Here is a 12801-nt window from a genome sequence, read left to right on the forward strand (position 1 = left end):
AACTCCATGAGATGAAAGTTGAGAAAATATAGAGATACTGGAACAAATCACGAAGCTTGGCAACACCGCCTCATAAATTTACACTGTAAAGGTTTTCCTGTTATATATTTTCTTATATACTTGAAACCCTATTTATTTGGGGAGGTTATTTATGGAGACAGGCAGAGATTCAAATAGATCGTGTTTAAAATACCTGTTTATCCTTCATTCTTAGATTCTGCTGCACCAAAAGCTAGGCTTATATAGCCTAGAGAGCTTGTGGCTGGAGAGGCTACTTTTGCAGGCCGTACATGTCAGGCATTAGACAAACACCAGAGTGCGAGAACTATATAAGGTATTGGACAACTCTGACACAGAAACAAATGGGTAGAAATTATCTGTAAATACATTTAGGCTAAGTAGGGCAGCCAAAGACCTAACTAGTTTTAGGATGTGGCTTAATAAGCGTTTTTTTGTTGTTGTTGTGTTTTTTTAATGCTATAGATGCCTACAGTAAAAAGGAGATGGGTGTGATTGCATTGTGTTCCTGTACATTCCTTGGAACCTTGTATGCTTTTGTTTTGTTGCATCCCAAGGGTCTTTTAGCTATTTGGTAACTAACAGATGAGTTGCTTTAAAAAAGAACTGCTGTATGTAGTGTAGGCTGTATGCATCTTCCACTTTTCCTTAGTAGTATTATTTAAATGTCATATTCTGTTATTTGTGTAGTGATGGCAGGCTTACATCTGCATTTGTTGTGTGACAGCTCTGAAAACAGGGTGTGTTCTGAATGTGTTTCAGGGTATGGATGAGCATTGTGGGAATTACTCTGGTATTCCAGACTTTCTCTTGTTTAATAGCTGCTGTATTTCAGGCTGCTTTTTTTTGTTTTTAATGTGATTTAAAAGCTTATTTATCTTTTGGATGAAATATACAGTCGGGACCCTTGTTTTTATTCAATTCCTTTTAGGCCTTGTCTACATGGGGAACGTACTTTGATTTTTCCAGGAATCAAGCTGATTTACATTCAGAAATATAATCACAGCAGTGTAAATCTTGGTGTTTTTTGTTGTTGTTGTTGTTGTTTACACTAATGGGAGAATACAGTAATAACTGCTCACAAGATTTGGAAAGTTATATAATGACACCTTTTAAATTGATCTGTAACAGAAATTGAAGTGACATGGTCAGTCACAACAAATGCTTTGCTATGGTGTTCTGAGGTTTGTGTGGTGCCATCTCAGTGGTGCAAACGAGTCAGAAATCTGGGTAAGAATTTCCCTAGTGCTGGCACCAAGGTTCCGGAAAATCATTTTGGCAGTCATGAACCTGCCTCTCTATTCTTGGTCCAAATGCAGTTTGGATGGCTGTAATCTGAAAAGCAGCAGTGTATGTGGAAGAGAATTTTGTAAAAATAAATAAATAAAAATCTGTCATACAGAGTTCTTGGTTATGCACTGTGAACATGACAAACACTAGATAATCCCTTAGAATTTACTTTCAGTTAATGAATATATTATCTTGCTAGGAGCAATATTTTGAATCCTTGGTCTAGCTAGCATTGCTGGAAGAAGTGCAATGATGCTGAAAGAGTGTTTTATATGTGAGGTTTTGTTCCCAGTTTGATGTGTCTGGTACATTATAGATCTTATATAAATTACAAACAGTAGTTTAAAAAAACCCTTAAAACAGCTTTTCAGGTGCTGTTTGTGCTTGCCTGCAGACGTGTGCACGGGTTTCAGTGCTGCTGGTGTGCCAGTAGAGGGCAGGGGATTCTGTCTCATGATTTTCTTCTTTAAGGCTGCGATGGCTGTGTCAGCCTTGTTTTGAAAATGGCACAGGGTCACCAAATGATCCTTAGGAGAAAAGTTAAACCTTACGTTAATCGTGATTTAAGGGTTTTAAAAGTGTGTGTCACTCTGTTCTAATTGCTCTAATCTTTCTCAATCAGATTTCAGGGGAAATCATTCAGTAACACCCTGTATCCTGTTTTGCTTATGTGCTTAAGGCGTGGATAGAGCGTTGTGATCTAGAAACAAACAAGTGAAGTTTGGTCTGTCCCTGTTGTTTACATCCTCCGATTCAGAGATTCATGCAGATAAGGTGAAGGTTTGCTGTTCTGCCTTTATTTTCCTGAATTTTGATTGTATCATAAACACCTTCTGTTTTGTCACTTCCTTCTTCTGCTTGCAGCCATCCCCTTTTGAAAGCCAAACTCACAACTGGAGTTCACATGCTGGTCATACAGACATACTAGCTGCATGGTTTGGGGACTCTGAAGTCAAAACCATGGTACATTTATAGAGGAATGACAGGGTCTGCAACTCAGTGACACAGGTGATCACAGCAGCTATAAAGCTGTCAGTGGTTCAGACTGATCTGCCAGTATATACTTTAATGATCTTGATGATCACTTCAGAGTTGCTTCTGTTTCTGACCAAGCAATCCTAAAGTTCATCCTAAAATTGACACTGAGTGGAGAATGTTGCAGTGGTCCTCGCTTGGACCTAGTGAAGCTGTACTGATGAAGACCCACAAAACTTACTATTTTTGAGAGCAAAATCTACCCCTCTGCCCACTGATGGGTGAAGTAAATCTTGCCATGATGTATGTTATGTACACTGAAGGAAAACAGCACACAGATAGGGGTTCTAGTGGAGATCACACATATAGTCAATAGATATTTAAATGATCTACTGGTCTACAGTGTAGAAACCTTCATGTCAATGGTGATCTGAGCACTAAGTTTATACATACTGGGTCAGGTGTGTGCCAGAGTTGTGTTAAATAAACTTTTGTGGGACTGCAGCAGCAATTAATAAATCCTGCCTTGTAGGTAGGCTGCTTATGTGGGGTGGGGTCTGTGTTGAAGCTGTTGAAGTCTTTGGACAGGGCTTTCTACCTTCAGGTTGTTGTGCCTATCAGTGGGTTCATAGCACTCCAGTTGCCTGATGTGCTGTTCGTGTCACATTTATACCTTTAGGAACCTGATTCTGCCACCTAACTGTCATCAGCAGGGGAAGATGGATAGAAGGTGCCACGTTTTACAAGCACAAGCTTTGTCCATAAAATCCTGTGTCTGTGTTTATTATGTAATTTACAGTTTCTTACATACATAAATCCATCACTTGCAAATAATGTTGGTGCCCTGAATTCTACTGACTGTACTTGGTGCTTAAGTGCTGGCTGGGGTGACACAGGCATGCCCATGGCTTTGTGCTGGTGTAAGAATGAGCCAGGGTTTTTCCTTAAGTGCTACATGTTACCAGTGTTTCAAATGTGTGAAAGTACATCTTTCTGATTGGATATACAACGGGATGCATTCTTAAACAAAACAGCGGTCCTGCAGTGCTAGGAAAAAAAGGGAAATGTCAGAGCATGCTGGGCCTGACTTCTCAGTGGTTAGAGGGGGAACTTTTATTTTCTGAAGAACTCAGTCTAAGATTATATGAGGGCAAACTCCAAGGTGCCAAATTTCCTTTTTCTTCAGGTGGTGTTTTCTTCTGATGCTCTTTTCAGCAGATTTAAGGTAGCAATAATGTGTGGCTTTGTCTGCAAGGAAGGCAGTCTGGTGGAGCAAGGGGAGCTCAGAAAATATGAATTAGTATAACATGGAGCAGTTGTGTTTCATCATTCATGTTGTCATGCGGAGGCACAGAAACCTGAAGGCAAGGCATGAGGCTGTCACTTCACAGCAAAGTGTTGGTCCATTGGAGGATGAAGTGGCTCTGGTTTGGCAAGGCTAGATGCCACTGGTTCTCGGGACACTCTGGGGATGGCTTTGTGTCAGGCTATGAGACAGGTTTTTGTGCTGGTGGTTGTCTTTGACTGACTGGCTTCTGTGATCGTAGTCTCCAAAACTCTTATGAATTATCAGGAATGCTGGGGTACTTGTTCCATCAGTTGCTTTTGCCTTCACCGCTAACGTGTTTCTATGCCAGTTGTAGCAGTGTTTTGGCTGAAATGAGGAACACTGTGAGTGAGGCCATTTTGTAGTTGCATACAGATTAAATTGATGTTTATGCCCTGCGGGATTTAAATTTCTTAGAGAAATCAATACTAAAATGTTGTGTTGGCTTCGTGCTTGTCTCTTGCTGTTTGCTGCTAAGAGTGCTGATGGTGTTTCAGCAGCATGAGGGTGATGGCTTTGTTAGGGGCCTTTTGCTTCAGTAATTGAGTGAAAACAATTTAAAAATAATTAGAGGACAGTGCCCTTGATGGGAGGTTGAAGTCCTCTGTTTAAAATAATAGTGAATAATGGTAACGGTCAGATTGGAACATGTAAGAATAGTGATGGGGCAGAGCGTACCGCTTGGTATGCGGTACGAACAGATCATAAATACCCCTTGCCATTAGATCTTAAGCCTGTATTTTTGAGGGAGGAGTGTTGGCTCAAGAAATACTTTCAAATTCATCAAAGGCAGGATCTTCCTCCCAGATAAGCCAGTGATTCTGTTGCAGAGGATATATGTATTTTCTGATGAAACTTCTGGTTGATAAGAGTGCCAGTGTGAGACGGGCAATACCTTGCCAAGAGCTTGACTGTATCCCCTCTTATTTTCCACAGAGCATCAGACTTCTATCACGTAGCAGAGCCTTCTAGGCACGATCAAGCAAGGCTTGGTTTTAAGCCAGTGATCTGGAGTGAAAGGTTGGTTAGCTTATTACCAATTCCCTGACCAAGTGTTTTACGAAAAAGGGCTTTTGTTATTACTTGGCTCAGGAGAGTACAGTATTAATTTAACTAATTTTTAAAAGGGTTAGATAAAATGTCTCTGAAGGAAATGACCTAACATGCTATAAGGAAGCTGCTTACGTGCTCTAGAATTTTTCATGCAGTGCCTATTGTCTTGCTTTTATTTTGTTTTATTGTTGTTATACATATACAGGAAACACAATGAAGACAGAAAATCTGAAGAGTTAATAAAAAGATTGGAAGGGATACTATCTGTCTTTCTTTCCTGACACAGTGATAAAATGTTGTCATTGTTTGAACAATCGCTTTTAACGTTTGGTCAGCAAAAGACCAAGTATGTAAATGGTTCAATTCCTGTGCCCTCATGTTGGGAGAGATTGTTTATGACTGTTTCAGTGGATGTTCTGTTAAAGCAGTATTCAGAAAAATAGTCAAGCTGTCAGTTGGCTGGTTTTGTTAGAGCTTTGTGGATCTCTAGGAGCTGGGGACTTGGAGATCAGTTGGGTTATCTAATAAATCTCCTTTTATTGCTTGTTTTTTAAGACTGATCTACAGTTTTAAATCCAATTAGATTAGCAAGGGAATGACATGATTGCAGTCTATAAGTACCTTCTTGGGGAAAGAAAACTTGATAGTATAGGACTCTTGAGCCTTAGAGACAGAAACATTATGGTTCAATAACTGGAAGTTGAAAGTAGGCAAACCTCAAATGACAAGCAAGGTGCGGATTTTTAACAGAAACTGAAATCAAGCAGTGCAGCAATTGACAGTGGTGTAGTGAATTCTTTAGCACTGGCAGTTTTAAGAACAAGATTTTTTTTTTTTCTCCTAAAAACAGGTGCTCTGGTCCAAAGAGATCATTTATGTTATGGAAGGGTGAGTTCAAAGGATCAGAGTGGTCCGTTCTGTCTCAGACACATGGGAGTCTGTAAGAGATGCCATTGCTAGGAAGCTTATCTGATTAACAGCTATATATACATTGCTTTGTATTAATCATTTATACCAATAGCAGCTGCTGTTATCACTGTAAATGATGCCCTATTTTGATGATCATTCTGCTTGTAAAATACTACATTTACCTTAGTTGACACTTAGTGAAATGTTACGTATATATTACTTTAAACCTTTCTTTCTGTGTCTTTCTGTATTTTCATTTTTGTTGCTCAAATGTGACAGGCCTGTTAGTGAACTCTAGTCAGCTCTCCCAAGATTTCCTAGTCCCTCCAGCTTTCTTTCCTTTTTTCTGGTTTAAGGTTATCCAGCTTCTCTTACACATCTCATGTTATGAATTAGTTCTGAGTGCTAAGTGTCTCAATGCTTTCAGCTGCATCAACTCCCATGCAAGGTTTTTCAGTGTTAACAGGGATTCTACTAGAGAAGTCATTCTTTCCCTACCTACTCAATTTACCTGCATGCACAGTGATTTTTAGCTGTGATTGTGTTTGTTGCGTGAGATTAAACAAGACAGTTTTGCCTTACTTTAAAAGTAAGGATTATTGCCTAAGTTTTTTAAAAAAATTTAAATATCTAAAGCTTTCGTTCCATGCGGACTTTGATTTCCCGAGGACACCTACTCAGTGCTTACTCAGATTATCTCAAGAAAAAAATAAACAGCCACCCCCCACATTTCTTGTTTAAGTAAAAACCTAATAAAAGTTCCTGTGTTTGTGGACAAGGGGAATTTTGCATTCTATAACTTTAATTCTTTCATGTCTGAAAAGAATTAATCTGGGCAGCTTTTTTTTCTTATTTCTGGCCTATGGTTTTCAAGAACGTGCATGAAGGGTATTCTTTTTTCCGCCTTTAAACTATGATGTTAGTTAGGCTGTATGTGGTGTGTCTAACTTATGCACTAGCAAAGGTGTGCATGGTGCATGTAAAATGACAGGTCTGAGCCCCAAGGCTTTCACGATGTCAGTTTAGTCCAAGTGTAAAGGGTGGCAAAGGATGGGAAGTTCATGAAAAATAAGCTTCAAGTGCAGTATGTACTTCTAAAGTTCTCTCTCTGACGTAAGAACAGAAATTTTTTAGCTTTGCACTTGGAGGCTGGAATTTGGGATCAGTGACAAGACTGACCAGAAGAAGAAAAATCAGATGTGTGGAAGAGTGAGATTAGAGCATCCACAGAATTAAGTCCCTTAATGATATGGTAGGTGACATGAAATTCCTGATCCCCATTTCTGGACAGTGATACCATTTTTTCTCTTTGATGTTCAAAGGGCTGGACTTGACAGTCTTTTACAGTGGCCTTCAGCTCATCAGTGCTACACTCTTCCTCGTTGGAAAATCTGAAGAATGGATGAAAGAACACAAAGAAAAAGTTTGCTTGAAATTGTCTTTTTCCAACTGCACTTACAGTGATTGTACAGCATCAGACAGACTTAAAGTAAAACTAAACTCAGGAGTACCTGCTGAGCATTGTGCATCCATTATTACTCAAGTAGAGAGCGAGTTTCAAAATGGCCACTTCTCTACCACTTCTGTTGGTTTTAAAGTATTTGTCTTCCATTTGACAATATTTGAAGCTTAATAAGAAATTGCAAGGAATTCCTGAAAGCTGGAAATTTGAAATTAAAAATAGAAGTATGTATATACATCCAAGCAAAGGGTGGGTTTGTGATGGTTTTATTATTAATAGTGTCTTAAAGTGAAATAGTTCTTTAGAGGATACCTCTAGTGCAGATAACTGCACTTGTCAATCTTTATCTGAAATGTTACTGAAGTGTGGCTTAACTCTTAATGTTTCACCTATGGGTGTGCCTATCTCAGTTGATTCTTCTGAAATATGTAATTATTAGACGTTTTCAGAAGTTCTGGTGGATGGAAATTCAATTGGCCCCTGTTTGTAGAAATCAGCCAGCATCTTCCTAAAATATAAATCTATGTGTGTTCGTATTTCCACTTTTGCAGTAACACTAAGTGAAAGAAATGGCTGCATAGGAATTTGAATGGGCTGAATGGTCTGCCTGAAAAACTCCACTAGAAAGTGTTTGGTGTGTGCAAACACATAATACTGAATTCTTTCTTTTTACAAGGCAACAATATTGCCAAAGATAGCAATACTAAACAATGTATATTCATTATAGAAGTCGTATCAAATGCCAGTATTATTTTGGACAACAAATGAACTGACTTGGAAATACGTTCCATTTCCTTAGCCTAAAGTTGGTAGCCAAAGGTTCAGTGTACTTAAGTATCTATTCAATGTACTCCATCATTGATAGCAGCTTTCTTCAGGGTTTCTCATGTCTTGTTTTCAACAGGTTAAGATCACTTTTGTTACATTTCAAATATGGGCTTTGTTGGTAGAGGACTTTGGATCTTAGAGGCATCCATGTGCTGAAGGAAGGCTTCTGGGGGCTCTATTCCAGCACATCATGGGCTGCCTCCTCTGTGTTTCCAGGATTGGGTCACTCAGTTCCTTCCCTCTCCATTGCTGGTATCTATTACTGAACAGGTGAATGTCAGTATTTAACTGTACATAGCAATTTCCATGTATGCATCTCAAGAAGTAATTACAGAAAGCTGGAGGACACTCAGCATTGTTACAAATCAGCAAAGTGTTTCAGTCCTCTCAGTGGCCAACTTAAAGCATACAGAACAGCAAAAAATGTTGTGTATTAGTCTGTGTAGCAGCTGCCCTGTGAGTAGCATTGGAATGAAGATGGTCACTGGTCACAGAGCTGGAGGCATTTTGAAGGATATTTTCAAAAGCATTCACTCTGTTCACTCAGGGTGCTCTTGATCTTTTTCCTTTGTGTTTATTCTGGTCAAAAATGAACTTTTTGTTATTTTGAAGTAGTTCTAATTATAATAGTAATACAAATGTACAAGTGGAGAGCTGCTTGAGTAACCTCTTCAAATTAAGTGCACTTCTAGTTAAATGACTTAAGTTTACCTGCAAGTGAACACTTAAGCTGCAGAGAAAGTGATACAAAGCTTTGTATTTCATACCTAATTTTGTCTATGAACATAAAAGCCTGGTACCCACTGAAATGCAGGTGAACATCTGAAGCCATTGTTTTTAAGGGTGACACATTAGAATAAAAAATTGCTGGCATATCTATTTGAAAAGGTGGAATTGTGTTTTTAAGTAAACTCCAAGTACTCAGGACCTAGTGGCTCCTTGTTTATTTTTCTGTTTGGAATTCCTTTTTTATTCATTACTTCAAGGTATTAAATTCTTTCAACTAAAGTAGCTGCTATGAGCTGTGGTAGAGGTCAGTGCAAATTTCAGATGTTATCTAGGCTGTTACTTACAAGCGTAATCACTGCAAGGGCATTCCTGTTGATTTCAAGTGTTGCCATTTGCATGAATAAGGGTTAATCATGAGAACCAGGAGAGTGCAGGACTATAACCCTAATTTCCAGCCCTTGTTATATGCTTGAAAATAAGCCAGATAGCTCCTCAGAGGCCTGACCATTTAACCATTTTTCACTTTAACCAAGGGACTAAACTGAGAGTGAGCAGTTCCAGTTCAGAGAGGCCTCAGCACCTTGCATCTGCCTCCTCCGTACATCCTTCTGTCTGGCCTGATGGCATGTCCAACACCCCAAAATCAGTTGCACATTCCAGGAGACTACAAAAATATGTTGAGGGCTGTGTTCTGCTGGTTAAACCAAGAAAGTTTTATGTAGATAAGTTTTTATTTATACACATGCACACTTACACACTATATATATATGTATATTAATGCCTATTAATGCTTGTATCATCTAGGGGATGGGAGGCAAGACTGGAGATTTGCAGAAGCCTTTTGGTTATTATAACTGATGTTTATGAAATGAATTATTTTCTCTGAGTAGTCACTCATGTGCAAGTGACTGCTACATGTGGAGGTGCAGAAGATGTCTTGTAAAACTGTTGTGGCTTGGGTAACTCATGTGTGTCTGATGCTTAGGAGCAATACCACAAATGTATGGGAGAAGTGATCTAATGGATAGTGTATACCTAAGAGCTCCACATAAAAGGCTCAAAGAACAATTATCTAAGTTGGATGCAGTGTTTTAAAAACAGCTTCATCCATTTTCCTGCCATTTTTTGTGCTTTTCCTCTAAATAACTCTAATGTATAGTAATTAATTGCTTGAAATAATACCAATAAATCTAACAAGGTTTGTCTAAAGCTTGACTGCACAGAGGAAACTTCATGTTTGTTTCAGTGGTGAGAGAAAAAATAATTTACTGAAAATATTAAGAAAGCTAATATTAATTTAGATGGAACTTAATGAAATCTTTAATGGCTTTTAAAAATTATTTTCCTTAGATTTTAATTTGAATTAAATCATTACTATTGTTAAATTAGTTAAACACTAAATTAAGAAATGCAAATGAAGTGAGCCCAAAATCCAATGTGGTTATTGTTTTTATTGATATATGTAGGCTAGTGGTGTGGAGCAAATTCCAATTATATCTGATCTGTTATTTGCAGTACAAGTTCCTGACTCTTCATTAAGTGTAATACATTAGATTAAATGCTTTGCTCGATAAGAGCTTGGAAAATACCAGTATTACAATAAACCTCTTGCTGCTTTTGCCTCTTTGTCTGGGCTGTTAGCACTGTGTACAGTGAAGACTTCAAGGCTTTCTAGTTTAAGTTTTAAAATCCTGCCCAGCTGTGATCATCAGAGAAAGATAAATGTAAACTTTAGGTAGCATAGTCACAGGAGGCCCAGAAGCGAGGGAGAGTTGCTAAAGGCAACTCCATTACATACATGAGTTCACCTGAATAAATGTTCAGTGGCTTCTGCTATGCTAACTTTAAATACTAGTAGCTAGCGAGGAAAATGCTAGTTTCACGTGCTAGATCTCCCTACATGATTAAAACATCCAAAATAAAGGAAGCATGTCTTCAAGTGTCAGAACTAGATTATTCCAAGTTGTTCTTTATCCTTTGGTTTATATTTTTATAAAACGCTGTATCCTAAACTGACTGAAATCAGTAGAAATCTAGGTAGGAAAATGTATGTGCCATTTTGGGCTTGTCCGCTTTGCACAGCCAAGGTACTCGTCTGTGTAAAAGCTCCTTTTTCATTTCTAAGCTATTATTTTTTCCTTGGAGGCCATTCAAGAAGGTGAAATCAAGCAAACTAGCTGCCAAAGCTGCCCGTAGCTACCCTGTGACAGTCCCAGGTGGAGAGGGGACACCGTAACTGTGAGTAAGCCTTGCTGCGTGACTGGCCCACGCAGCCCTGGGCAAGCCAGGCATGCGTGGTGGTACCGTGTTCCCCAGCTGTGGCTGGTTTGTGCCTGTGCCGCTGCATCCATCCTGGTGCTGGATAAGATAGTGGGGTTTCTCTGGTGTCCTCCAGAACTCCTGTTTGAGCTGCTAGAGGAACTGTATTATTCTATAGTGTGGAAGAACTTGCCTGTCTTGTTGAGCCCCCATGCAGAAGTGTTCTTAGCTTGCCAGTGCAGTAGTATAAAATACTTTCAGCTCTGCATGCTCCTCACTTCAATTTATTCTAGCGGTGTCAAGCCACGTGTCCAGCGCAAGTGGATGAGCTGCCTCTGCTCTAGCTGCTCTGCATTTACAGCAGGGTGTAGAGAGAAAACATGAGACCTCTTTACTGTTTTAGAACCTTCTGGAAGGCACTTCAGGGAGGAATCCATGCAAGTGGGATGCTGCCAGAGAAGTGGTGACAGGTGATGTTTACAGCAGTTGCTCTCATTTCAATGTATGTACGTTTTTTTTTTTCCTCCCGGTATATGAGGTAAGCAGCGCTAGTAGCTTCATAATCATCCATGTGAGTAAAACTGATTTAGCTTCAGTCAATGGTTAACCTTTTCCTTGCAGGATAATTGTTGGAGTTGATGTGATGGAGGCTTGTGAGGTAGTTACTGTTCTGTTTTACCCTAACGTGGTGGGCAAAGCTAGTGTATCCAAAGTGCTAGCTGGCTTTGGGAGGTAGGATTCCAATGCTGGGGCTAAGTTGTTTGCGATGTCTGGGTCTACAGGGGGAGTATTGTGGCAGAGTTAGGACAAGACATTGAGCACTGAGCATGAGTGTCAGCCTTCTCACCCCGTGTCCAGAGAAACTTCTGCCCATTCTACCCCACATATGGGAAACCAGTCTTTTTTCCCTGCTCTCTCTTGCTCCTCCTCCTCTCAGTTTCTCTGAGTTCTGGATCAACCTGCATCCAGAGTCATTCAAAATGGTTCTGTGAAGGCATTGAAAGAGACTGTAATGTTTTGTTACTGGAATGAATGAAAAAAAACCTCTTTCCTGCGTCATGATGAGGAGGACCTCATGGTATTTGCCGTGTTGCTTTGTTTCATGCATTTGACTGCTCGGTAACTGCTACCATACAGTTAGCAAAATGCTTCTCTTTCTTGATGCTTTCCTCTCATGCCTGTCATTGCACAAATCTTTGGAGTGTGGTTCCAGAATGTCCCCCTGAAACATTTTTGTCTGTTAGTGTAGTCTATTCATGCAGCTCCATTCCCACGGTCATCAGAATCCCTATTCTGTGCCTAGACTAAAAATGAGACTATTCTAGCTCAAAAACCTCCCATATGTTATGCTGGGTTTGTTGGTGAGGTGATGCCAGCTATCGAGTGCCTCCTTGTAGTGGTGGCATGTTGATGAGGAGTTTCTGGGTTGCAAAGAGAGATCTTTAACTTGCAGGAGATGTCTTGTGGTTTTGAGGCTGACGTTGCTTGGGCTTCTCTTCTGGAAGATTTTTGAAAATGCTCTGACATAGATGTTTTCAGGTGCTTCTTCCAAACTTATGGGTGTTTTTGCCACACTGTGATCAGAAGATAACTAGACTTCCAGAATGATCCTCTGGCCATCTAGCACCATGTTGCAATGGCATCATCTGGTACTCGCTTAACTGAATTGAATGGTGTGGCACTGCAGCAATCTGCAAAGAATGAGGATCTCCGTATCCAGGGAGAGCAAACAGTAGTTTGTTTTCAATGCATACTAGTTAAATGGGAATCAATTATGGAGAAGTCCTGGAAGCACTAGCATGGAGGAAAGGTGGGTTGGTATTGAACTTTAAGGTTTGACCATGCTGCACAATAGGAGCTTGTATTGCTTTCTCCTGCAAAACAGACTGGTTTCAGGTGGCTCAAGTGGTTTGTAGGCTATGACCCAGCCCAGGCAATCGAGTCCAGTATC

General features: G+C 39.7%; 1 protein-coding gene across 1 annotated transcript in view; it reads left to right on the forward strand.

Annotated features, from left to right (window-relative positions):
• The window catches only part of XYLB (xylulokinase homolog (H. influenzae)), an 83522-nt gene that overhangs the window by 25227 nt on the left and 45494 nt on the right, over window positions 1-12801 (forward strand). The window lies entirely within an intron of this gene.

This window comes from Haliaeetus leucocephalus, unplaced genomic scaffold, assembly GCF_000737465.1.
Source record: "Haliaeetus leucocephalus isolate CR32 unplaced genomic scaffold, Haliaeetus_leucocephalus-4.0 Scaffold0, whole genome shotgun sequence".
NCBI lineage: Eukaryota > Metazoa > Chordata > Aves > Accipitriformes > Accipitridae > Haliaeetus > Haliaeetus leucocephalus.